The 24,115-nt window shown below is 40.7% G+C and overlaps 1 protein-coding gene across 1 annotated transcript in view; it reads left to right on the top strand.

Moving 5' to 3' along the window:
- Positions 1-24,115, top strand: part of nlgn4xa (neuroligin 4 X-linked a) — a 159,046-nt gene that overhangs the window by 13,481 nt on the left and 121,450 nt on the right. The window lies entirely within an intron of this gene.

The following is a 24,115-nucleotide window of genomic DNA, read 5'->3' as shown; positions in this document are numbered from 1 at the left end:
ATCTTTGGCAGTTCCATGCTAAATTTAGTCTGAGCCCTTGAGTACGCTGTAGATTAAAAAGTGCTGAAGAGAGGGATAATCTCACAATCCTACTTTGGTGCACAGTTGGGAGCTAATCTCAAATTATTAAGGACTATTAAGCACTTCCATGCAAAACACACACACACACACACACACACATATATATAAGGACATGTATTAGTATAGACTATTATATAGATACAATATGTATATAATAATCTGTTACTATGTTATAAACTGTTTGAGTGTTCTTGGCAAATGAGACTGTTTTACTGCATAAAATAGTCCTGATCACATCTGGTCAACATGTGGTTTGTGCAGTTCATCACACCCGGGCAGACGAGGAAAAATCAGAGTGTTGGACTCCAGATTGTCAGTCTGGTGATTCAAATAGGATCTCCTGCACATAGTCCTCATTTACAAACACATTACAGCTAACAGGTGGATTTACCTGTTTCAGGGCAGCTGGCCAAACAGTGAAAAACCACTCATGGCTTGAGAGATAGAGAGTGAAGTTGGATAGCATATCCTTGGTTTGTTAACATAAAACTCAATGTTGCAGCCAGGGGCGCTACAAAAGTGACCCCCCTTAGACTCATTTTAGTTTTATCCTCTGAGCTATCAGTTCTGTCACCAGTTACCTAACAGGAACTAAGTCAATTAGCCGCAGCCAACTAACCAGTGACGTTATGTCGTGTGCTGGCACAAGATGGCACCAAACATGCTCTGATAGCTTTAAGAACTTATTTCTTAATCCCACCTTCACAAGTCTACATCAGTTTTTGAGAGTCGGGCTCCATAGCATAGTGTTTCATGTCCACTTTAGAGTTCCCAGTTCAGACTGGTGATGGTCTGTGTAGGATACAGAGTAAAGACATCACAGTGATTGCGCTGTCACCATTTTAGGGTCATTTTCCCTCCTGAAGGACAAAAAGGCAAGTTTTAAACTCATGATAAGCATGTGTTTAAATTGAATTCTCTGTGCAGCATCATTTAATGTTTGCTAAAGTTACCTTACTATAACTAACTGGCTTTTGCTGCAGACTGTTAGCAGATAAAACATTTTTACTGGACTTGAGTGCCAGAAAAAATGTTATATTAATTCACATAAATCCCACTGTTTAGTTGAAGTCAAATGCAGTGTAGTCTTCTAGGTGTTACAGCAGGCAAACTCCATGTAGAAAATGACTATATAATGACTTATATATACATATGTATGATTTAAAATATTTACATAGAATTTATACAAAATTCATATAGAAACTAAAGTAGACTGTTTCTACAGGTGCTTTCTGTAAGTTGTTCCCTCACTGTTATACTCAGTTTGGACAGCTGAGACAGTTTCTGTGTTCTTACACACATGTCTGTGATTTCCACCTGTCCAGTAACTCTTAGCTGTATTGTTTTTATTGTCGTTGTGAATAAATATTGGTGTCCTGACTTGAGTGTTGAGTGACATCGATGACCTTTTTCACTCCTCTTTCAAACCATCTGTCTTCTCTGTTTAAAATGTGGACATTTTAAGAGTGACCTTTATCTTTTAGATCAGGGGTGTCCAACTCCAGGCCTCGAGGGCCGGTGTCCTGCAGGTCTTAGATGTGTCCTTGATCCAACACAGCTGATTCAAATGGCTAAATGACCTCAACAACATGTCTTGAAGTTCTCCAGAGGCCTGGTAATGAACAAATCATCTGATTCAGGTGTGCTGACCCAGGGTGAGATCTAAAACCTGCAGGACACCGGCCCTCGAGGCCTGGAGTTGCCCACCCCTGCTTTAGATGCAGATGTACAACTGAGTCTCGTCCAGTCAAGGTGGCTCTTCTGTAAAAAATGGGGAAGGTAGGAGTGTTTGAGTTCATGCAGAGTGTGGTTGATCTTATTCTGGAGTGCTTCTATAGTGAAATGGACTTGTCTTTTCACTCAGACGTTGGTTTTGTGCTCTATAAAAATGTAGCACAGCTCTATGTGTCCTGATTGTGGTTCCAAGGCACAAAGAGGAACCACAAATCACAGCTGACTTCATTCATATTACAAGCTTATAGACTTTCAATGTAACTACATAAATGGCTGCAGAGTTGCACGTGTTGTTAACCCTCCTATTCTCCTCAAACATTACCAACCCATTTGACCCTGAGGGATATTTGCCTCCAGAAAATGGTGAACATACAATTTTTGACCAAGTGTTTGTGTCAGGCACTTTGTTTATTTATTGAATACATAAATAGCTCCACTGATAATGAAACTCTAGCGCCACCATCAGGCCAAACTTTTAATTTAGAATAAATATATCTAATCTTTTCAAAATAACTGACAACATTAATGACTATAAGTGGATGAACCCTATTGGTTTTTGGTGATGGCATGACCATTTCTCTAGCGCCCCCATCAGGTCAAACTTGCCTATGTAAATTGCTTATTCCAGGCAAAGCTGGACTGCACATCACATGCTGCCCATATTTTGATGCCATATTTGGCAGATTTGCTTGGCATATATTGACGAAATGGACAGCAGCCATGAAAGGATTCGTCCACAGTCATGGGGGTCTGAATTGTACAGCAGGGGTAAATGCTGTACCCACTTGTCCCACACGTCCTTTATTGCCACAAGTTCGTCACGTTCTTGTCAGCCGTTCCTTGTTACACTGTCATTGAAGCGTATAACCTGGGACAAAACTTGGAAGGCCTTGAGAGACATGGTGGCTGGAAATATTGCCCTTCCAGTCTCAGCATTGGCTTGCTGTTGCTTCACCTTTTGACTTGTAAACTCTGTCCAAAATGAGCCAGCCAATGTAAGCTTTCAAGTCAGTTACATCCAAGTATTTCCAGCTGTCCCCATAACGCGTCCCCTCTAAGTTTGTCATTCAAAGTACATCGATGGTGTCATGAAGAGCTAAAATGATGACTTGATGTCCTAAACATGGCTGACTGCATATCTGGTGGGGTCTGGAACCATTCTGATAATATTAGCAGCACTAAGTCTATCCTGTTTTTGGAGGAACCATATTATCTTTCCATTATTGGAGAGGATTGTTTCTGCTGGTGACTGAGAGACAACAGGAGGGTCAACACTCTCATTCTCATCAGATGAGAATTCCTCAAAATCAGTGTCCTCCTCAACACGATCCCCTGTCTCTGACACAGTCTCCTCTATGTCTAAAGTCTCTTCTGTGTCTAAAGAGTTGTGCCAAAGCCTCATTGACAGTAAAGCTTTTCCCAGAGGACATTGTTTTAGAGGGCATACAGACTGCAGAGAACACAGTGCATGAAGAGTAATGATTTAGATACGAGGCTGTCATGGAAGCTTTTATAAGTTTGCTTCTCCCTTATTTTGCATGAGCTGTCAATGTCCTTGCAGAAAATTCCCGCCCACCACCGCACGATCAGTTCTAATTCGGCAGGTGTGAGTATAGTAGGTCACACACAGGTGGAAGGATTTTACGTCACACACAGACAGACATGCTTTACAGAGCTAAAACAACTTGGGGTCAAATTGACCCCAGAGGCACACCAATGTATGCAAAATGTGTACAGCTCATTGAAAAAATGTTATTATCAAAATTTGATGCTTCCCCATCAAATTAGGAAAATCCAGTTAACTATGATTTTTTGAAGGATAAACAATGAATGGGATCAAATTGACCCTGAGGATGATAGGAGGGTGAAGTCTAAATTAAAACTAAATTATGATTTGTGACTTTTTATATGCAAATAATGTTTGTTATCTACCATTTGGTTGTCACCTACTAATGATGTTAGCAAAAAATGTCACATATTTCTTCTGAGTATGTGACATTTCCACTAGTGTAAAATACATCTGCAGGTGAAAAAAAGAGAGAAATAAAATATGCAAAAAACTATACTTTGAACTGTGTATTTACCTTTTTTTAAAAAAATAAATAAATTTATGGTATAGTTATATAACTGTTTTAGAAGAACAGAATCTCTTTTGTATTTATTTCTACGCATTTCAACATTTGAATAACATGAGTAACATTTATGCAAATGAGAATCTAATTCTATATTAAATCATTTAATTTGTAGATTTATTTTTGTGGCGATCGCAGCTCAAGAGTTGGCAGTTTGTCTTGTAATCGGAAGGTTGCCGGTTCGAGCCCCGGCTTGAACAGTCTCGGTCGTTGTGTTCTTGGGCAAGACACTTCACCCGTTACCTACTGGTGGTGGTCAGAGGGCCCGGTGGCGCCAGTGTCCGGCAGCCTCGCCTCTGTCAGTGCGCCCCAGGGCAGCTGTGGCTACAATGTAGCTGCCATCACCAGTGTGTCAATGGGTGGATGACTGAATGCAGTGTAAAGCCCTTTGGGGTCCTTAGGGACTAAGTAAAGCTCTATACAAATACAGGCCATTTACCATTTTATTTCTGAGAAACTCTTCTCTAAGATCCTCTTTTTATACTCATGTACACCCACAACTGTTTCCAGTTGCTTTGTTTTAGTAGGACTGACTGTCCCAGCTTTTTGTTGCCCGCATCCAGCCATCAGATTCAGAACGATGTAATATTTCTCTTAAAGTGGTATATTTTCTCGCTTTAAACATTTGATATGTTTAAACTAAGAAACATAGTGTCTTCTGTGAGTAGAATATGGGTTTTTGAAAGTTCAAACTGCAGTATTATTTTTTTGTTTTACATATCACAACTTTTTTTCAGAACCGGGTTTGTAAGTTTTTGTAAACCAACATGTTTTTCACTCTCTACGTGTTTATATACCACCAATGCATTTAATAATTAGTAATTCATTTTAAACTCTGGCTGTCTCCCATGTATGTCTTTTGTCCCATCTCCCTTTAGTCACTTCCCTTTCCCTTTCCTCTAAACCAGCAGATGGCTGTATTGCAGTCAAATAAAACAATATTATTGCTATCTCTTATCCTGGAGACACATTTGGTGCAGATCTATAATGTTGGTAACAGAGCTTTGTTTTGTCTTCCACAGTGGGAGTCTTTTTTAGATAAAAAATTCTTCATTATTCTGTACAAATGATTTAACTGTACAAAATCCCTTGATTCAGTTGGGCTAAATTGAGTCCTTCTTAATCGCTCGGTTCACATTGGTTCTTTCACTTTCCTAAAGTGTTTGTTTTTAAAAATGCTCTTCGTCAGAATACATACATGAAAAAGAACTAGACTCAATGATATAGAATTGTGTTACTGAAAAAAGATAACAGTCCTGCAGGTGACAGACAGAATTGTAACTATATTTATATTACAATGAAATGAAACCTCTAAATACAAAGTGTCATGAGAAGACTGCTGTTACAGTCACCACAAAGCTCTCTGAGGTCTTTTCAGTTTGTGGTGAATGAAAAATGCTTCAGCAAAGAAAACAAATAGAAGTAGTGGTGATGTCTCATCTTTCCTTCCATGTTTGAAGCAATAACCAGGCCAGAACAGTAACACCTATTCAAGTGTTGTTAATGTTACTGTGCATTGTGATTTGTGTTTGGTAGGAGTTGGCCTATGAAAGATTCAGCCACATACAATTCTTGGTACAGGCAAAGAAATGTACCAACCCTAAATTTCACTGTTTTTGTTGAAATCCTCCATAACAGAGGATCAGCCCTATTCAACACTGCAGTGACTTGTTCCATTTGTCCAACGGGGTCTTGAAAGGTTTTCGTCAGACCAGACATGGTGAAACATGGCACACTACATTAGTCCAGGCAGCATTATGTCTCTGAGTTATTTTAATGCAATTTTGAAAACTGTGGGAGCCCCTGTGTGTTTGGAGGTGAATCTGTAGGAAAGCACAACATAGAGACTTCAGACTACATAAGCAGGCCACCTACAATGGACTTTTTTACTTCGACATTACACAAAATGTGAGGCTTGTGCAATATCTATGGCTTGGTAAATGGACCAAATATTACATTGCATCCTGTGTCGGCATCACATTAGGTCTTATTATTGCACATATAGAAACGGAAGTGTGAGGCACAGTGGCTAAAAGAGTTATAATAAATTGCCTCTACAGACTGAGCTCAGCAGGGAGTGACATGTGTATCCCAGTTAGAGCTCCCTTCACTGTCCATCATATTTATATCCCTTGAGTTGGCCTTTTCAGAAATCCAGTGTAATGTCAAAATATCCTGCCAGCTGAGGATCAGGCTGGATTTATAGTTTTTCTGCACCTCAAGTGAGTTGAGAGATTAAGACACCTATTCTTTGTCATCTAAAGTTGAAAGAGTCAAATCCGTTACAGCCGGTGCTGAGCACGTTCAGATGACTGTATTTTCAAAACCTTTTAGATTTCTCGCTGAATTCACTGGACGAGCAAACAAGGCGCTGGCTGTCTGCAACAGAAATGCCCAGCCGTTCTTTTCATTTGTTTGCATAAAGAGAGGATGTGCATATGGAGATGTGGATAGACGAAATGGGAAGCACAAGAAAGGGAGGCAGTTTGGAGTGTGTATGTTCCTTTATCAGCCTCTGCAGTAGGCTGGGGAGGTGGCATGCAGCTGTAGTGTATTAATCAGAGTGAAGGTGTTTCCTCAGGGGGCTTTCTCACAGAGTAAGACAATGCCATGACTGACTCACTCCCGTTTTTACATTTCCAACATCTCCTACATTGGTTCTGTTTTAGTGCTTAACATAAAGCTCAAATGTGGGACCCAAAACAGTGTTAGCATTTCCTTCATATGCCCTTCTATTGGCATTACATTCTTTCAGTAGTCGTGATTTACTCCAAACTGTAAAACCAGAAGACATTTTTCAGTGGAGGAAAGTGTTGCAGCAAAGACAAAAAGACTGACTTTTCCAAGCCAGTGCAGTTCAGGTTTTTACTTCCCTGAGGTTCAAATTGTCTCCTCTCGGCTAAAGGCTGAATGCTGTGTTTTGGAAAAAGAAAATCAACCATTTAATATTTTCAGTCATTTTTTATATGTTTTATCATTATTAAAGTTCTGATCAATTACAGTATTATTGGACCTACACACAGTTAGATGATTGGACTGATCCAGCACCTACGATTAACTGCAGTGCCCTACAAGCTCAGGGGGATGGACTCAAGTGCCTGCATACAGCCAAATCCAACAAAGATTGAAACACACTACACATTGTTTCATGTCTTTGCACTGTATGTAATTAAAATGTCATATTTAATGTGCAAAGCCACATTTTTATAGACCTTTTCTAAAATTAGCGACCACAAGTCACATAAGTGCATGAAGGTAAAAGTATGCTAATACATCAGCATATGTTTACATTATGAATCTTTTGATTCTGAACTGTGAATTGTCTGAACCATGAAGCACAAACATTTTAGAAAATAATGCTGTATTGATGGTGCTAATTTGTTAACCATTTTTGTCTGTTTTCAGCTGCACCTTGCTCCATTTAGCTTGATGAATATCTACTATAATCTTATCACAATAATCTATGTTTTTATACCTTCTCATCCAAAAAGATGAGGAGGTATAAAAGGGAATAATACATCTTTAAATGTATTATTTTATTTATTGACTGATTTTTCTTTCTATATTCCACCAAACAGCAAGGGGAAATGGCCAAATTTCCTTCAAGTATTGAGTGACTCATGTTCACATCCAAGATTTATGAATATGCAACCACAGTGTGAGGCCTTTCATGCAGGAGAGAATATGCTCCCACCTTTTAAAAACGGACTCTTTTGTTGCTTTACTGATCCCAGTTGTTACTGTTCAAGGCTGCATTTTCACTAATACCACAGCTGTGATCTTTTGGCTCTCTTTTCAGCACTAAGCTTTCTTGCGTTGAAGGTGTCTGTGAAAGGCAGGGAAGGTTATGACAGACATTCATTCACATGAAGAAGATGAAGGAAATCTCTTCAGACTGGGTCATGACGTAGCAGAAAGACAGAGAAGTGGTGTCTGTCTTGCAAACTCCTCTAAGTCTGCTCGTCAAAGGTGACAGCGATATAACAGCAGTCAGGATGTGACATTTTAAGTGTGTGATCTTGCACTTGGCTGTCATCAGACTATCTTTAAAATAGCCCTTGAAAAATACATGGTGGCATATGAGTGATACCATAAGCTTAGATTAGTTAGATCAGTTTCCACGCTGATCCAGCCCATCTATTTGTGTAGACTCCCAAATCAGGTTTTGATAGTATATTTTTCTTTTTTCTTTTTCTTTTTAGTTTTACTGCCATTTTGCCAAAGTTAATGGTATCTCAGAGATATGCAACACAGCTTACAAAAGAACTGAGATGTTATGTAAAAACAAAATAAAAACAAAATGCCATGAGTTGCAAGTCATTAAAACTCAATATGCATTTGGAAATAATATGAAGACTATTCAACCAACCACCAATCTGGGGCTGGGTCGCAGGGGCAGCAGCCTAAGCAGAGAAGCCCAGACCTCCCTCTCACCTGCCAGCTCCTCCACCTAGGCTGCAGAGAGATATAATCTCTCCAGCATATCCTCAGTCTGCCTTTGGGCCTCCTCCTGGTTGGACATGCCCAAAACACCTCACCCAGGAGGTGCCCAGGTGGCATCCTTATCAAATGCCTGAACCACCTCCTTTCGATGTGGAGGTATAGCGGTTCTATTCTAAGCCTCTCTTGGGAGAAAGCTAATTTCCGGCACTTTTACCTTTTTTACCTTTGTGACCAAAATGAGGGCAGATCAACCTGTGAATCAAGGGCATTGGTTTTACGCTCAGCTCTCTCTTCATTGTGATGGACCAGTACAACATCTGCATCATTAAAACCACAGAACCAATCCGTCTGTCAGTCTCCTGCTCATTTCTCCTCTCACTCAAGAACAAGAGTCTGAGATACTTAAACTCCTCCAATTGGGGCAGCAACCTGTTCCTGATCCAATATGGGCAATCCACCCTTTTCCAGCTGAGGACCATGGCCTCAGACTTGGAGTTGCTGATTCTCATTCCTGACGGTTCACACTCGGCTGTGAACCACTCCAGTGCAAGCTGGAGGTCACCACCTGATTAAGCCAACAAAACCACATCATCTGCAAAAAGCAGAGACGAGATTCTGAGACCACCTAAGCAGAAGCCTACTGCCACTTGGCAACGCCTTGAAATTCTGTCCATAAAAATTATGAAAAGAATCGGTGACAAAGGACTGTCCTTCCCAGCACCCTGATGTAGACTTTCCCAGGGATGCTGAGATGATCCCCCAATAGTTGGAGCACACTGTCCGGTCTCCCTTCATAAAGATAGGATTTAACACCCTGGCCTGATCTCCACACAACATTGTAGAGGCATCTCAAGCAAGATAGCTCTACAACATCCTCAGGAACTCAGGGCGAACCTCATCCACCCCAGGGGCTCTGCCACCAAGGAGTTGTTTAACTGCCTCAGTGACCTCACTCTGATATCCAAGTCATCCCCCTCGTTCCCAGGCTCTGTTTCCTCTATGGAAGATGTGTCAGTGGGATTAAGGAGGTCTTCAAAGTATTCCTTCCACCACCTGACAATATCCTGAGTTGAAGTCAGCAGCGTTCCACCTGCACTACACACAGTCGAGGTAGAGCACCGCTTTCCCCTGAGTTGCCTGACAGTTTCCCAGAAACTCTTTGAGGCAGTCTGAAATCCTTATCTTATGGCCTTTCCAAATTCCAAATTTTCACAACAACCGAGTTTTTTGCTTCAGCCATTGCCTGAACCGTGTTCTGCTCGTCCTGTCGTTATCTATTGGCTGCATAATGGGACTCAATGTCCCCAGACTCCCTTGGAATGCTGTCGAAGCTCTGGTGGAGGTAGCAGTTGAAGTTCTCGTGGACTAAGGCCTCTGTCAGGCATTCCCAGCACACCCTCACTATATGTTTTTAGGTCTGTCCAGCATCCTCCCCCCACCACCTGATCCAACTCACCACCAGGAAGTGTTCAGTTGACAGTTCAGCTGCTCTCTTCTGTCCAGAACATATGGCCACAGATCTGGTGACATTATTACAAAATTGATCATCAACCTGGTGCTAGGTGCACTTACGGAAACCCTTATGTTCGAAAATGGTGTTTGTCATGGACAAACTGTGGTTTGCACAGAAGTCCAATAACAAAACAATGCTTTTCGCAAAATCCATCGCCAGCCACCCTTCTGCATTTTTCTCCTAACTCCAAACTCATCCAACACCACATGCTCATCCACCTACAAGTCTGCTCCAGTCACTATGTCCCCATGGGACACTCCCTACCACTTTATCCAACTTACTCCAGAACTCCTCTTTCTCTTCTAACTGACATCCAACCTGTGGGGTAGACACACTGACATTCAAGATCACGCCTTCAATTTCCAACTTCATCTCATGATCCTCTCTGACACTGTCTTCACCTGCACAACACCGTTCAAATACACTTCCTTCAGAATTACCTTTACTCAGTTTCTCTTCCTATCTACTGCATGGAAGAACAGCTTGAATCCAATGCTCATGACCTTGTTTCCCTTCCACCTGGTCTCCTGCAGAAACCATACATCTACCCTCCTTCTCTCAATTATATCAGCCATATTGCTCTACTTACCAGTCATAGTCCCTGATGTCATTCTTTATGATCTGCATGTTTGATTTTACAAAGATTTTACACCACATGCCCTTCCTGATGCAACCCGCACTAGGAGTACACTGAATTATGGACCCCCTGTTCCTAAGTTAATACATTTTTAGGTACCGCAGTACACCCCCCTCGCTGGCATCAAATTGCATCAAATCCATTTGTCAAAACAAAAAACAAATAAAAACAAAACAAAAAAACAATATATTGTGTGTGTTATGCATTTTGATTAAATGAGGCATGGACGATTGTTCTGTTGTCTGTGTGTGTGTGTCTATGCGTGTTTGTGTATGTTTGTGTGACCAACTTGAGCAGATGTGGATGTTCACGCTTGGCAAGATTATAATAAGATGGCTTGCTCTCTTAGTGAGCCGCTTGAATGTGTAAACACTCCACCAGACCCAGCCATACTGCCACATCAAAGGCCTACAGACATCTATTCTTTGCTATTTGCTGATCAGTGAATGCTTCATGATTCACGAAGGCGTGAGCACCATACTCGAATGGTGGATTCTGAACAGTGAAGAAGCTCAACGACTGTTGGGAAACATGAATAACAGGCCTCATGTTTTCAGCTAAATAGTTCAGTTGTATCATCTGTTTGACTGCATGACAATTATGCTCAACTTGCAGTGATAACCCCTACAATCCATGGTCTAATGTTAAGTCTTAGGCTACTTTTTGAATAACTAAGGAAGGGTTTGTGTGTCACCTTATGCAACCCTAACTATATGCTTTATCAAAACAAAGTTTTAAACCTGATCTTAAAAACCTTTATTGAACTTTTAAATACCGAAGAACCCAGAAGTAAGTGTGCAGTCTGAGAGTGAAGTGTTCTGTTGGGGTGAGACAATGAGGTCTACAAGATAAAGCGGGACATGATTATCCAAGACACTGTATCTGGAGAAAAAAGGCAACCACAAAAATAAACATTCTAGCATCTACAGAGTTTATTTTTAGAAATGGAAAATTACATGGTAATATACACGGTCAAAAGTTTTAGAACAACCAAATTTTTTTTATCCTTTTTCACTGAAAATTAATCAGTTTAATGTCTCATTGCACTCTGAAATGAAAGCATTGTACAAATAAGAAATTGGAGTTAAAAAAGAAATCACAGAGTCAGTTTACAGACCAAAATGTGTTCTAACCTTTGACTCATCAGTAGCCACCTTTGGCAGATATAACAGCTGAACACAGCCGTGTCATTCTTTCTACAATAGAAATCAAATATGCTCCCATATCTGTAGCAGAAGTTCCCATAAATGCGGACCTTGTAGGCTGCTTTGCTTTCACTCTTCTGTCCAGTTCAAACCAGCTCGATGGGGTTTAAGTCTGGAGACTGTGCTGGACACTCCATGTTTTCAAGCTCACCATCTTGTTCTTTTTTCCTGAGGTAGTTCTGGCACAGCTTGGACTCATGTTTGGGGTCATTATCTTGCTGTAGGAACCAACTAGGAACAACTAGGTCCATACCAGAGGGTACTGCATGCGGAATGCTGTGGTAGCTGTTTTGGCTCAGGGTGCCTCTCACTCTGTACGAGTCACCAACCCTGGATCCAGCAAACAGCCCCAGACCATCACACTTCCTCCTCCATGTTTGACAGTTGATGCCACACACTGTGGAACCATCCTTTCACCTACTCGACGGCGTACAAAGATCCTGCGTGATAAACCAAAGATTTCAAACTTTGATTCATCAATCCATAACACCTTCTTCCAGTCTTCAGTAGTCCAATGGTGGTGTTTCATGGCCCAGACAAGCCTCTTTGTCTTATTCTGATGTCTGGCTTTCGTGCTGCAACTCATCCTGTCAAACCTGCAGCTTGAAGTCTTCTCTTCACAGCTGAAACTGAGACTTGCTTACTACGACCACTATTAAGCTGCTTGAAGCTGTTGTCCTGTGAGCCGCCGATCACACAAGCTGTTAACTCTCAGAAACTTGTCCTCTGATTCAGTCGTGTCTTTGGGTCTGCAGACCTCTTCCTGTCACAGTTTGTTTCTGAGCCTTTGGATGCTGAAGGAAACATTATTTTTCAGTTTTGGCTAAACTTACCTTTGTACCATTTCCACCTTTTAATTGGACTTGAACAACATGAACTGCAATAAATAACTTGAAAATGGGTCTGTTCTAAAACTTTTGACCAGTAGTGTATGATGTTACTTGTACTATTTAAGCTATTAGTTTGAAATTCTGTTGGTGTTGTTAAGACTTTTTTAACAAGAACAAAGACATACCATTTGGCTTAGTTACACTATTTGCAAATGTTGTGTGGGCAATGGATCAAAAGTCTTAACATAAGTATTGTGCAGAAATAATGTCATCAGAGTAATTGTTTTTTACCTTTTTTGTAAAACATTGTCACAGTACGGCATAACAACATGGTATGCAGGGTGCTCAGCTGCAGACAGGAAAGTTCTGCAGAGGGTCATCAACACAGCCCAGAAGATCACTGGCTGCTCTCTGCCCAGCCTGGAGGTCATTGCAAACTCTCGGTACCTCAGCAGAGCTGGCAATATCATCAAGGACCAGTCTCACCCCAGCAATCAACTGTTTGAACTATTACCGTCAGGCCGACGGTACAGGTCACATAAAACCAGGACAAACAGATTCAGGGATAGCTTCTTTCCCAGAGCATCACCGTAGTAAATAAGCACAAAAACAATTGAACCTGCTTAGCTACACCATACTGTCACTGTCATTATATTATGCTGCTATTCATACTGTCATTATATTAATGCTGCTATCCTGTAAATATCATACTTACTTTTGTTGAGTACTTACGTTTGTTTTGTACCTTTTATATTTTACATTTATATTTATTATTGCATTTTGCACCAAGGGAGTGGCACTCCAATTTCGTTGTACCCTGTACAATGACAATAAAGGCTATTCTATTCTATTCTATTCTATTCTATTCTATTCAGTTTAATGAAACTGCTATCAAATCTTGATCAGTTTGCAATACAGGGAACATGTGTTTTGCATAACAGCTAACACAAACAAACACATTACAATGAATTAATTAATTTTGGCAGCAAAAGGTCACAGGCCACAAAGCCAAAAAAATGCAATTGTAATATCTCTAAACTGGGGCGTTCCCCTTTTTGACCAGTGGCATCAAAGCCTGACACTAATGCATGACTGCAAATCTTAAGACCTTTTTAAAAAAATAATTTCCTGTGACTCCTTCCTCCTACTCTCTCCAGCAAAGTTGTAATGGCTTGCAGTCACGAGAGAGTCTTTGGTTACTTTTATTATGAATTAAACTAATACTGTACAAATACCTTCTTTTTGTAGGCTGTTTATATTTGTTTATGAAGCCTCCAAATCAGAAGAGTAGAAAACATAAAACAGTGATTTTCAAACGCTGCTAAAAGTCATAACTAAAATGTGCCAGTTTCACTTATCATGTGACCGAGTTCTTGCAGGTCGTAGCTGTTTTTCAAGAGTCTCCAAGGTTTTGGTCTCCTTGCAGTATCCTCCAACTCCTATCCAGGCTTAATTTTGGGGATTAACCTTTTAAATCAGCGGTTTCTGAGGCAAAGAGGCAGCTTTAAATAGGAAGGAGGTCCCTATAATTAAACATCTAAAATGTCCTTTTGTACATTTTTTCCTTCATTCCTTGGTGCAGCATGAGCGCTAACCTGTGTTGTTTAGAAAGAGAAATTTGTAGCTCTGGAAAAACATGTGCCACACCTGTGTGTTTCTTTGTTCCTGTCTTGTATTAACACCTTGCTTGCATGATAATAACCAACCAGCACAGTATTGATTTTTCTTATTTTTGTTCTCTGTGTTGTGTACAGAATGGTAGATCATATGGAGATTAAAAAGCCAAAGTGCATGTTTCAGTTAAAGGGTACATTGAACCAAAGACATTTCACTTTAGTCTCTTTGCCCACCTTCTCTCTTAGTTAGTCATAGAGTTAGTAATTCCACAGAAAATTGGCTACAACTAAATGAAACCTAAATATCTTCATTCATGTGATTTCTAATCTGTTTTTTGACCAGAAAGCTAGAATAAAATAAGGAACGGTAAAAATGTATCACATCTTTCAATGCTACCTCCTCTTCCACCAGTTTCTCTGTTATCAACCACCCACTTTACTCTGTCCCAGTCTGGTCTAATCGCCTCGTCCAACCCTGCTTTTAATTTTCGTCTTTACTTGCTTAGATTATTTTGCCACAGCAGTAATTCTCTGCTCGATTCAGCAGAATCAAAGGATCCCTTCCCTCCCTGTTTTCCATGCCTCCCATCACATTGCCCTTCTTTTCCTCAGCTCAGTATCCCATCCCAAATTGTGGATTGGTAACATATTAGTAAATTAACTGAAATAACTGAACTAAAATGTATGTATCAACTATGACTTGGCTTGTTACATTAATCATTTCTGACGTAAACACAGTGATTGACAAAAAGTTACAATCAAATTATTATTTATTTAATTATGTAAAAATGTTGCAAGCATATGTGCTACAGCATCAGTTTAACATCATCATTTCTAACTCAGTTTATCTCAGTTTGAGCCACTGATTACATCATGGCTACCTACCTGGACTTACCGTTAACAACGGTAAAAACAGTAATAATAATAATATTTATATTTATAACAAGGTGCAATAATAATTAATGTGCAATAATAACAGTGTGCAATACAAATACACTTATTCTTCTTTTTTATTACTAAGTTATTATACTGTGTTGTGTTGTTTGTGTTGCGTTGTGATGTGTCATATCGTGTCTTGTTGTGTTACATGTAGTGCCGACGTAGGACAGTTTTCCAATTTCATTGTACTATTGTACTATGTATGACTGTGCAATGACAATAAAGTTATCTTATCTTATCTTATGAAAACTCTTTCCACAAACTGGTATCTGTGACTGATGCACCAATTTCAGGAGTAAATGTTTTATTGTGTAGTCAACTTCTTTTCTATGAATTTTGGTTGAATAAAGTGCTGAAAACATATTATGAAGTGATACGTTTGAAATACTCCAAATTTTTTGCGGGTAACTGTAATTTATTTATTTAATGTTTTATATTAGGATCTTGCAAAAACCTTGCATTTCCTCAGGGGTTTCATTACATTAGTTTATTGCATTTACCCCAAAGAGGGTTAGCACATTTTACCTGACATTAGATGGGCCAGATCACTGGGAGATGATATTTTGATGTTACAACAGATCAGAAAACACACTATTTGCTGACAGCAGGTGTTGAGAAAAGAGACAAAAGAGCCATATTGGATATCCACCTTTTTAACTGCAAGAAGAAACCCACTGCCTGTGATTATGCACTCAGTAGTTTCCTACTACTAGCTCAAGTTCACTGTTAAAGAGTAATATACCAGCTAGGTTGAAACATCAGATTTTAATATAGCCTGATGCACCAGGAGAATAGATTGATTTATGCTGAGAGGTCTCGAAAAAGCATCTTCAGGCGCTTCTTTGGCTTGCCTGTTTTTTAAGGGAAGCACTCAGGATCGATGCACACTGACTGTTTGAACATCTGCAGTGGCAATGAATTACTCCTGTAGCTCCCCTGTGGTTCCACCTATACCTCAGTGCTGATGCAACTGGCAGCACTGCAGAGAACCTTTTAGACTTCATGTGCCACAATCACTCTTGAAGTTTGCTTTTGAGCATTAGCTGAACTTTTCCAACAACTGCAAATGAAGCATACACACAGTTTCACACTTTTTTATTGTGTTGCATGATTAGGAAAGCATTGTGATGAGTCTAGAGAATAGAAGCTTCACAGAAACCAGTTCATTGGCCAAGGCTTCAAACTGCCATCCAGTCGAGTATCCAGACATTTACTAGATCCAGGTTTAGCTACCAATGTCCTAAAGTAAGAAACCAAATGACTCTCCCAAGAGGCTACGTTCAACAAAGTTGTACACAGTAACAACTTATTCAAATCAATTTCAGTTCAATTTTATCCATACAGCACCAAGTCACAACAACAGTCGCCTCAAGGTGCTTTAGGTAGACGCTACAATACATACAGGGAAAAACCCAACAATCACTTTGGCGACAGTGGGAAGGAAAAACTCCCTTTTAACAGGAAGAAACCTCCGGCAGAACCAGGCTCAGGGAGGGGCGGGGCCATCTGCTGCGACCGATAACTCCATTATCAATTCCATATTTATTCCACAATTTATTCTAACATTGTCACACTTTGCACCATTGTACATGTAAACATGCTACACATGTTGTTATTGTCTGTTGTCTGTTTGGTTTTGTACACTGAGAACAAAGGAACAACTGGAGCCCAGATCCTTGTACGATACAGTGTCTTGGTCAAAAAAGCAGATTCTGATTCTGATGGATCTACATGATGTTTTTTATGTTGTTGGCTGCTCGTTGTTTGTACACTTATAATATAAAATGTCCCTTCCCAAAGATTTTTTGAAACCCTTTTCATGGTGTGTTTTTCTATCCAGGTATGCTTTTACTCCATTGACATTGTATTTGGGATCATTATTATGTTGAAAAATGAAGCCATTGCTAATGACATGCTTTCCAGATTGTATTGCATCGTAGATGAAAATCCGATGGTGTTTTTCCAGGATTCAATTTTGACACAATCCCATACACTACCTGCTGGAATGCAGTACCAAAAATGTTGTTGTCAGTAATCAAAAATTTCAAATCTAGATCCATCACTCCATCAGACTTGTCGCCCCTGATTTTCTGTCTGGTTCTTGTGTAATGTGTCATTGCTTAAGATTTTTACTTCTTCTCTCTGATGGGTTTAAACCAGGGGTCGGCAACCCTGGGCACGCGTGCCACAGCTGGCATGCGAAGGGTTAACTGATGGCACGCCCATAGCTGGACTGGCCATTGGGCATACCGGGCCTTTGCCCAGTGGGCCGATGGTGATTTTTAGTTTTTATGGGCCGATGATTTTTTTTTTTTTTTTTGTAATGGTATAAACAGTGAAAGGTGGTGGATTGGCCGGATGCTGGCAGATGTGTAAAAATAACTCAGTTGTTTGGTGGTGGCTGTGGCGGAGCTTCCACAGAGGCCAGCAGGTGGATGAGGGAAAGGGGAGGCAGGAGGACGAGTGTCAGGTGAACTGAACTTCAGGTAAGAAGTTATGACCTGCAGTCTATCTGGGTCAGATATGAACCAAGTTTAGGTGGAGTTTATTTTCGTTGTGCTGACTTTTTACAGTCAGTTACAATAACTCGTACTGGGTACTAGCTAGCATGACGGAGTTTCTATACAGCTGGGTGGGTGCTATGATGTTACTGATAGTGAACTTTATTTTATTCATAAGGTTAGTTAGTAGAGTTGCCACCCCTTAAAAAACAGAATCGTCCCGCATTCAGAGAAAATATTACGCGTTTCGTATTGAGCTGAAAAGGAACACAGTTTGTCCCGGACTTCAGCTAGAATGGAAAAAAGACACAAAGCTGGAGTTATTCTGCGTCTTTACGCTGTCAGCTGCCTCTTCTTCTCTCATTCAATCATGAAACTGATCAATGATCAGCTGATCAGCTTTTCTCTCTTGTTTATTTATCGCCCACTTTGCGCCAGAAAGAGGAAACCAGCAGATGTCGCACTAAACAACAGCAGCACGTTTAAGCTTGATCAGCTGTTGTTAGAATTTATTTAATATTAATTTCTAGTATCAGCTGATGTTTGCTGGAGTCACAGCTGTAAAGCTGCTGGTCATGATGTCGGTTTGGATATGTGGTGAGAGGGAAAGATGAAGATGAAACCAGGAGATGTCCTTACTGAATCATCAGAGCTGAACAGGTGATGGAGAAACAGGTTTACCTTTTAGGTGACATGAATGAGTTGAAGGGAAGTTATGAACTGTTTCTGAGAGACAAATAACACCAGGATCCTTTTCTAAGTAGCTGACAGCTGGTAACTGTGCAGGGGCGGGTCTAGCAAAGTTTTGCCAGGGGGCCAGGTAGGGCATTAACAGGGAAAGGGGGGCACAAAGAAATACTTTTCTTTCTTATTCTCATTTAAAATTCTCGCTTTTATTAAATAATTATCTGAATCTTACAACCAAAGTTTTTATCTAATGTAAAATGTATAGAAATCATACATATACCAACAAGACTGTACATCACTGTCACAACAGCGTTTGTTTTCATTCAAAGGCTTTATGGCTTTTCCTATAATACCTGGTGGGCCGGTCTCTAGTCAAAATGACCGGGCTGATGTTTTGTCCCAGTCCAGCCCTGGGCACAACACGCAGTGAATTAATCTGAGAAGGTGCATTAAAAAATAAATGGCCCGGCCAGCGGTGCACATCGCAAATTAGCTCGCATAGACACATTAGTTGTGCCGCTTCTTAATGACGGTATCTTAGCTAACAAGCCCAACTACCAGATTCAACTTGTAATTAGCTAAAAATAACTTAGCCTACCGGTGAGAGGGACGTTGCTAGCTGGCAGTTTTTTCAAGCGATGTTGACATTTCCACATTCAGGAACTTCACATGCTTCAGGAGCTGTCCTCAGTGCAGCAACTGTTAATATAGAGCGTTATTAAATTTATTGCTAATGCAATGATGTGGCACATTGACTTCTGAGGAAATTTTAGATGGCACTCGTCATCAGTGTTGGGACTAACGCGTTATTAAGTAACGCGTTACAGTAACTACGTTATTATTGTGGTAACGAGCACGGTAACTAGTTATTATGCCAGGAACGCGTTACTCGTTACTGGGATTTAGATAGGCTCGTTACTCGTTACTTCGTGTGGTGGATATCGCGGAGCTTCCACAGATTCAGTAACATTAGCAAGTGGTGGAGGCCAGCAGGTGGATGAAGGAAAAGGGAGGCAAGAGGAGAGACCCGAGGCAGCCGCCGGTCCGCGTGTCAGGTGAACTGAACTTCAGGTAAGAAGTTATGACCTGCAGTCTATCAGTCAGATATAAACCAAGTTTAGGTGGAGTTTATTTTCGGTATGCTGACATTTTCGTACTGCGTGCTAGCTAGCATGACGGAGTTTCTATACAGCTGGGTGGGTGCTATGATGTTACTGATGTTGAACTTTATTTTGTTCATACGGTTAATTATTAGAGTTGCCAACCGTCCCATAAAAAACAGAATCGTCTGGTATTCAGAGAAAATATTACGCGTTTCGTACTGAGGTGAAAAGGAACACAGTTTGTCCGGACTTCAGCTACAATGAAAAAGACACAAAGTTGAAGCTGCACAGCTGCCTCTTCTTCTCTCATTCTCTCCTGTTTCTACTTCAATCACGAAACTGATCAATGATCAGCTGATCGGCTTTTCTCTCTTGTTTATTTATCGCCCACTTTGCGCCAGAAAGAGGAAACCAGCGGATGTCGCGTTAAACAACAGCAGCACGTTTAAGCTTGATCAGCTGTTGTTAGAATTTATTTAATATTAATTTCTAGTATCAGCTGATGTTTTCTGGAGCCACAGCTGTAAAGCTGCTGGTCATGATGTCGGTTTGGTTATCTGGTGAGAGGGAAACATGAAGATGAAACCTGGAGATGTCCTTACTGAATCATCAGAGCTGAACAGGTGATGGAGATACAGGTTTACCTTTTAGGTGACATGAATGAGTTGAAGGGAAGTTATGAACTGTTTCTGAGAGACAAATAACACCAGGATCCTTTTCTACGTAGCTGACAGCTGGTAACTGTGCAGGGGCGGGTCTAGCAAAGTGTTGCCAGGGGGCCAGGTAGGGCATTAACAGGGAAAGGGGGGGACAAGGAAATAGTTTTCTTTATTATTCTCATTTAAAATGTCTCGCTTTTATTAAATAATTATCTGAGTCTTACAACAAACAATTGATAGATTGATACATATATATCATCAGAACAGTGTACATCACTGTCACAACAGTGTTTATTTTCATTCAAAGGCTTTATGATTTTTCCTATAATGGTGGGCCGGTCTCTAGTCAAAATGCCCGGGACGATTGTTTTGTCCCAGTCCAGCTCTGTATGCAGCTCATCTGCAGTCTGCTGTTACCTACATCTTCCTATTCAGAAGGCAGAATTTCCAAGTTCTGAGTACAATCAAAAGCACCACGACTGCAGTTTTTGTGTTGGATGTAAAAAGCAGGCTAGAATCATGGCGGCGGTCAACGACGGTCCAGGCGTGGGATTTCTCTCGTGGAAATGTGCACATTATTTTTTCCTTTCTGTTGGTAGGTGGCACAGTGCACTTGTGGCAAGTAAGCAAGCTAGAAGACTGGCAGTCTGGCTGGGTATCCAGTTACGGAAGCAACACATTAACAAGAGAATTCTGAGTAAAACCAAAGTTACTTTCCCTAGTAACTAGTTACTTTGAAAGTAACAAGTAACTTGAAGTAACTGAGTTAGTTTTTTAGAGAAGTAACTAGTAATGTAACTAAGTTACTAATTTAAAATAACTTACCCAACACTGCTCGTCATCAAAAAGGTTGCCTACCCCTGGTTTAAACATACAGAGTAGGTGGTCTGCGGTGCAGGTTTGTTTCTTATGCCCTGGGCCAAAAAGCAACTATCACTCCTGAGAGAGGAGGTTATATCACTGTGATTGCAGTGATAGTGGTGCGATGGAGATGCACTTTACTGAGCTTCCATTAACCATCTTCTACTGCCAACAGCAGAAAAAGCTGAAAGACCCCTCCACCCCCACTACACTACCCCAAACATTACGCCACTCTCTTCACTCTCTTCAGCCTCCACACCCATATAAAATGAGTAATGTGTGCAACATGCACAGCCAGTAGAAGAATATATTCTCTCCCCAGCCTGGATGGCAGTGATGAATGTGTGGGACAAACTTGCTGCACAGTCACCCAGGCAGCTCCACATGCCCAAGGGAGTACAGAGAGCCAGATACACAGAGATAGTAAGAACGGGGCAGAGAGAGGAGTACTTGAAGCACTTTGATTTCTTTAATTCTAAGTGCATTCCAAGCTGACAGGATTGGGACATGGTGCTCCACGACCACCTCTCCTTCTCCAGTCATAAAACACAGCTCTAAATCTGCAGGGCTTCTCTCTGTTGGATAAAAGTGCCCTGAGTGCATTCACTCACCCCCTCCTTCTCTCCTGACCTCTGACTTCACTGGTGCAATACACCAGAAGAGATGGGTAGCAACAGCCAGTTTGTCTGTTAGTTTGATGGAGAGCCAACAAATAGTTTTGTCTGAGCCCACAGAGGCCTGAAGCGACCATCAGATGCCTATCAGTTAGAGACTATGACAAGTTAATGGCAACGGCTATTGTTTTTTCTGCAGCTGCCTCTTCAAGGTTGTTTCCACCACCCACACTGTTCCACTGGGCCTCTACTAATGTGGAACTGAGTGATAAACAGGAACACACTAACACCATTCAGCCATCATGGCTCTGTAATTAACAGGCCTGCTTTTATGCATAGTAAGTCCAAGGTTGGTTTCAGGTGTTAGCGCCAGTTCCTTCTGACAGTTTTGATGCAGAGACATTAGCAAATCTAAGGTACCCATTCAGTGCACATCAGAGATTAATAACCTCTCTCTGTGGGCTGCTCTCCACTGCTTCACGTCATTGTTTTCTATGCAGAGGAGTGGAGTGATACACTCCTCCTGCTCCATGCCCACCTGCCTGCCTGGTTAAATTTGTAGCAAGCTTACTGACATGCCTCATACATACAGCCAGCTTTTGCACATCATTGTGCTTTCCACGCAGCTTGCAGGATATGCAGAACAGACCAGTAAGAGACCAGTTTTTGCTGTCACTGACACCTTTGTTTTTAGCCAAATAGGATAGACTCATCCACACTAACTGGTCTGTTTAGATGGGTGTGATGACAATGGAAAGAAAATTAAGAATACTGAGATGTGAAACATTATGATTTAAAACATTTCATTCATTCAGATGACGCAGAGTGGTTAATAGTTCTATAAATGTTAAGCCTTTTTACTGTATTATACAAACAACTCTATATGTTGTAACTAAAACCTGAGGCAACAACAGCAGATAATCTCCATAAAAAATGTCACGTGCTAGAACAACCCTATTCATCCTGGCTTAAATGATGAACAGGGTTGATCACAGGTGATCGCAGGCCTTGCACTGGAAAGCCTCAGTGAACCTGAAGTGATTTGACAGGACATGAAACTATCAGTAAATTGTCCAGGGGTGATTGTGTTGTTCAGGTTCTTCAGCATGTAACACATAGCAGAATATTGTGTTAATTAATCATCATTTTGTTATCATCAAGAATAAAAAAAGAAGCAGGCTGACTTTCTATAAATTAAAATAATATAAAAACATATGATACTGTTAAACATTAGATTAACAGTAATATACTCTCTCAAACAGAAGCTTTTACTAAGATGTATGGCGGTATACAAAGGCTTCTATCTGCCAGTTTATAGTAAACACGGAATCAAATGTTTCAGATGTTTAGTTGGTCACCTCTACTCCCAATTCAGTATTTTCCTCAGTAGATGCTTTCATCGAGATGACATTTGGGAGAGTTTGCAGCAGTTTAGTCAGCAGGGCCATTGATAATGTGTTCGTTCAGCTGTTGGTTTCAGGACACTGAGAACTGTTATAGTGCAGGAGATGCTGGGCAATGTGAGGACAGCACTGATAACTCCATTCTAGAGTTTTCACCCTTGGGTTAATAGAAGTGAGTTGAAAAAAAATGTGTCCACTAACGCTTTTTCTGTGTCAGTGGCAGCAGAGTACTCCCCGCGTACTCTCAGATATTTTCTTGTTAAAATATGTTGAAGTCCAGATGAAGAAGCTGCTGCTGGGTGATTTATTGCAGACCTTGCTTTTTCTGACTGGTTACATCTCATTCCATCTTCTTTTATGCAAAGGACCTGCTCTTAATTTATAATGACCACCTACACATGTACTAATCATGCTGCTTAATCACAACTGGGGAGCTTCATAAACACGGTATTCATCTGGCCTGATCGCCATGCTGCTTGTGGATTATATAAAGAACAAAAGGAGGAGGTGGGAGAGCAGACAGATATAGAGATTACTGAGTAAAAGCCATCAGGTCTGCTCGAGAATGTCAAACCATATCTCCAGCACAACAGTCCTCAAATGTCCACTTTAAAATGGGCTGGTACTTAAATGGAAGGGTCCTACTAAAGAAGAGAAAGGTCAAACTAATTTCCCCGCTGTACACACTATAATAGTTTTTAGAACTTGCATATTGATTGTATGATCTAAACTGAGTATTGCACAACTGCAAAAAGGTTTTCACAGGTCTCAATGCATAATGTGAAAAACTAAGGGCACTGTTGCTGCGTCTGTAGGAATGAAGTTAAGTAGCACTTAAGTGTGAACACATCTATAAACACAAAAGTTTGCTGGTCAGGAGCATTCAGGTGTGTGCTAGTGGATAGCCCAGGAAATTCAGCCCAAGCCAGAGGTCAAATGCACAATTTGTTGGCATATTTTCTACTGAAATGCAAAAAAATAACATTGAACATCCAGTTTAGTGAACGGAAAGGTGCTACATAAGTGCCATGCTACACAACGTGAGCAGTAGTGCTTGCTGCTACAAGAGTCACTCAGTCTATTACACCAAATTCATACCATCCATTCATCTGTGCCTACTGGGTAAATGCATGTTCAGAGTTCAGAACTTTGTCCAA

The sequence above is a fragment of the Oreochromis niloticus genome, linkage group LG23, assembly GCF_001858045.2.
Source record: "Oreochromis niloticus isolate F11D_XX linkage group LG23, O_niloticus_UMD_NMBU, whole genome shotgun sequence".
Taxonomy (NCBI): Eukaryota; Metazoa; Chordata; class Actinopteri; order Cichliformes; family Cichlidae; genus Oreochromis; species Oreochromis niloticus.
Note: the sequence above shows the minus strand (reverse complement) of the source record. Positions and strands in the feature narration are given on the sequence as shown.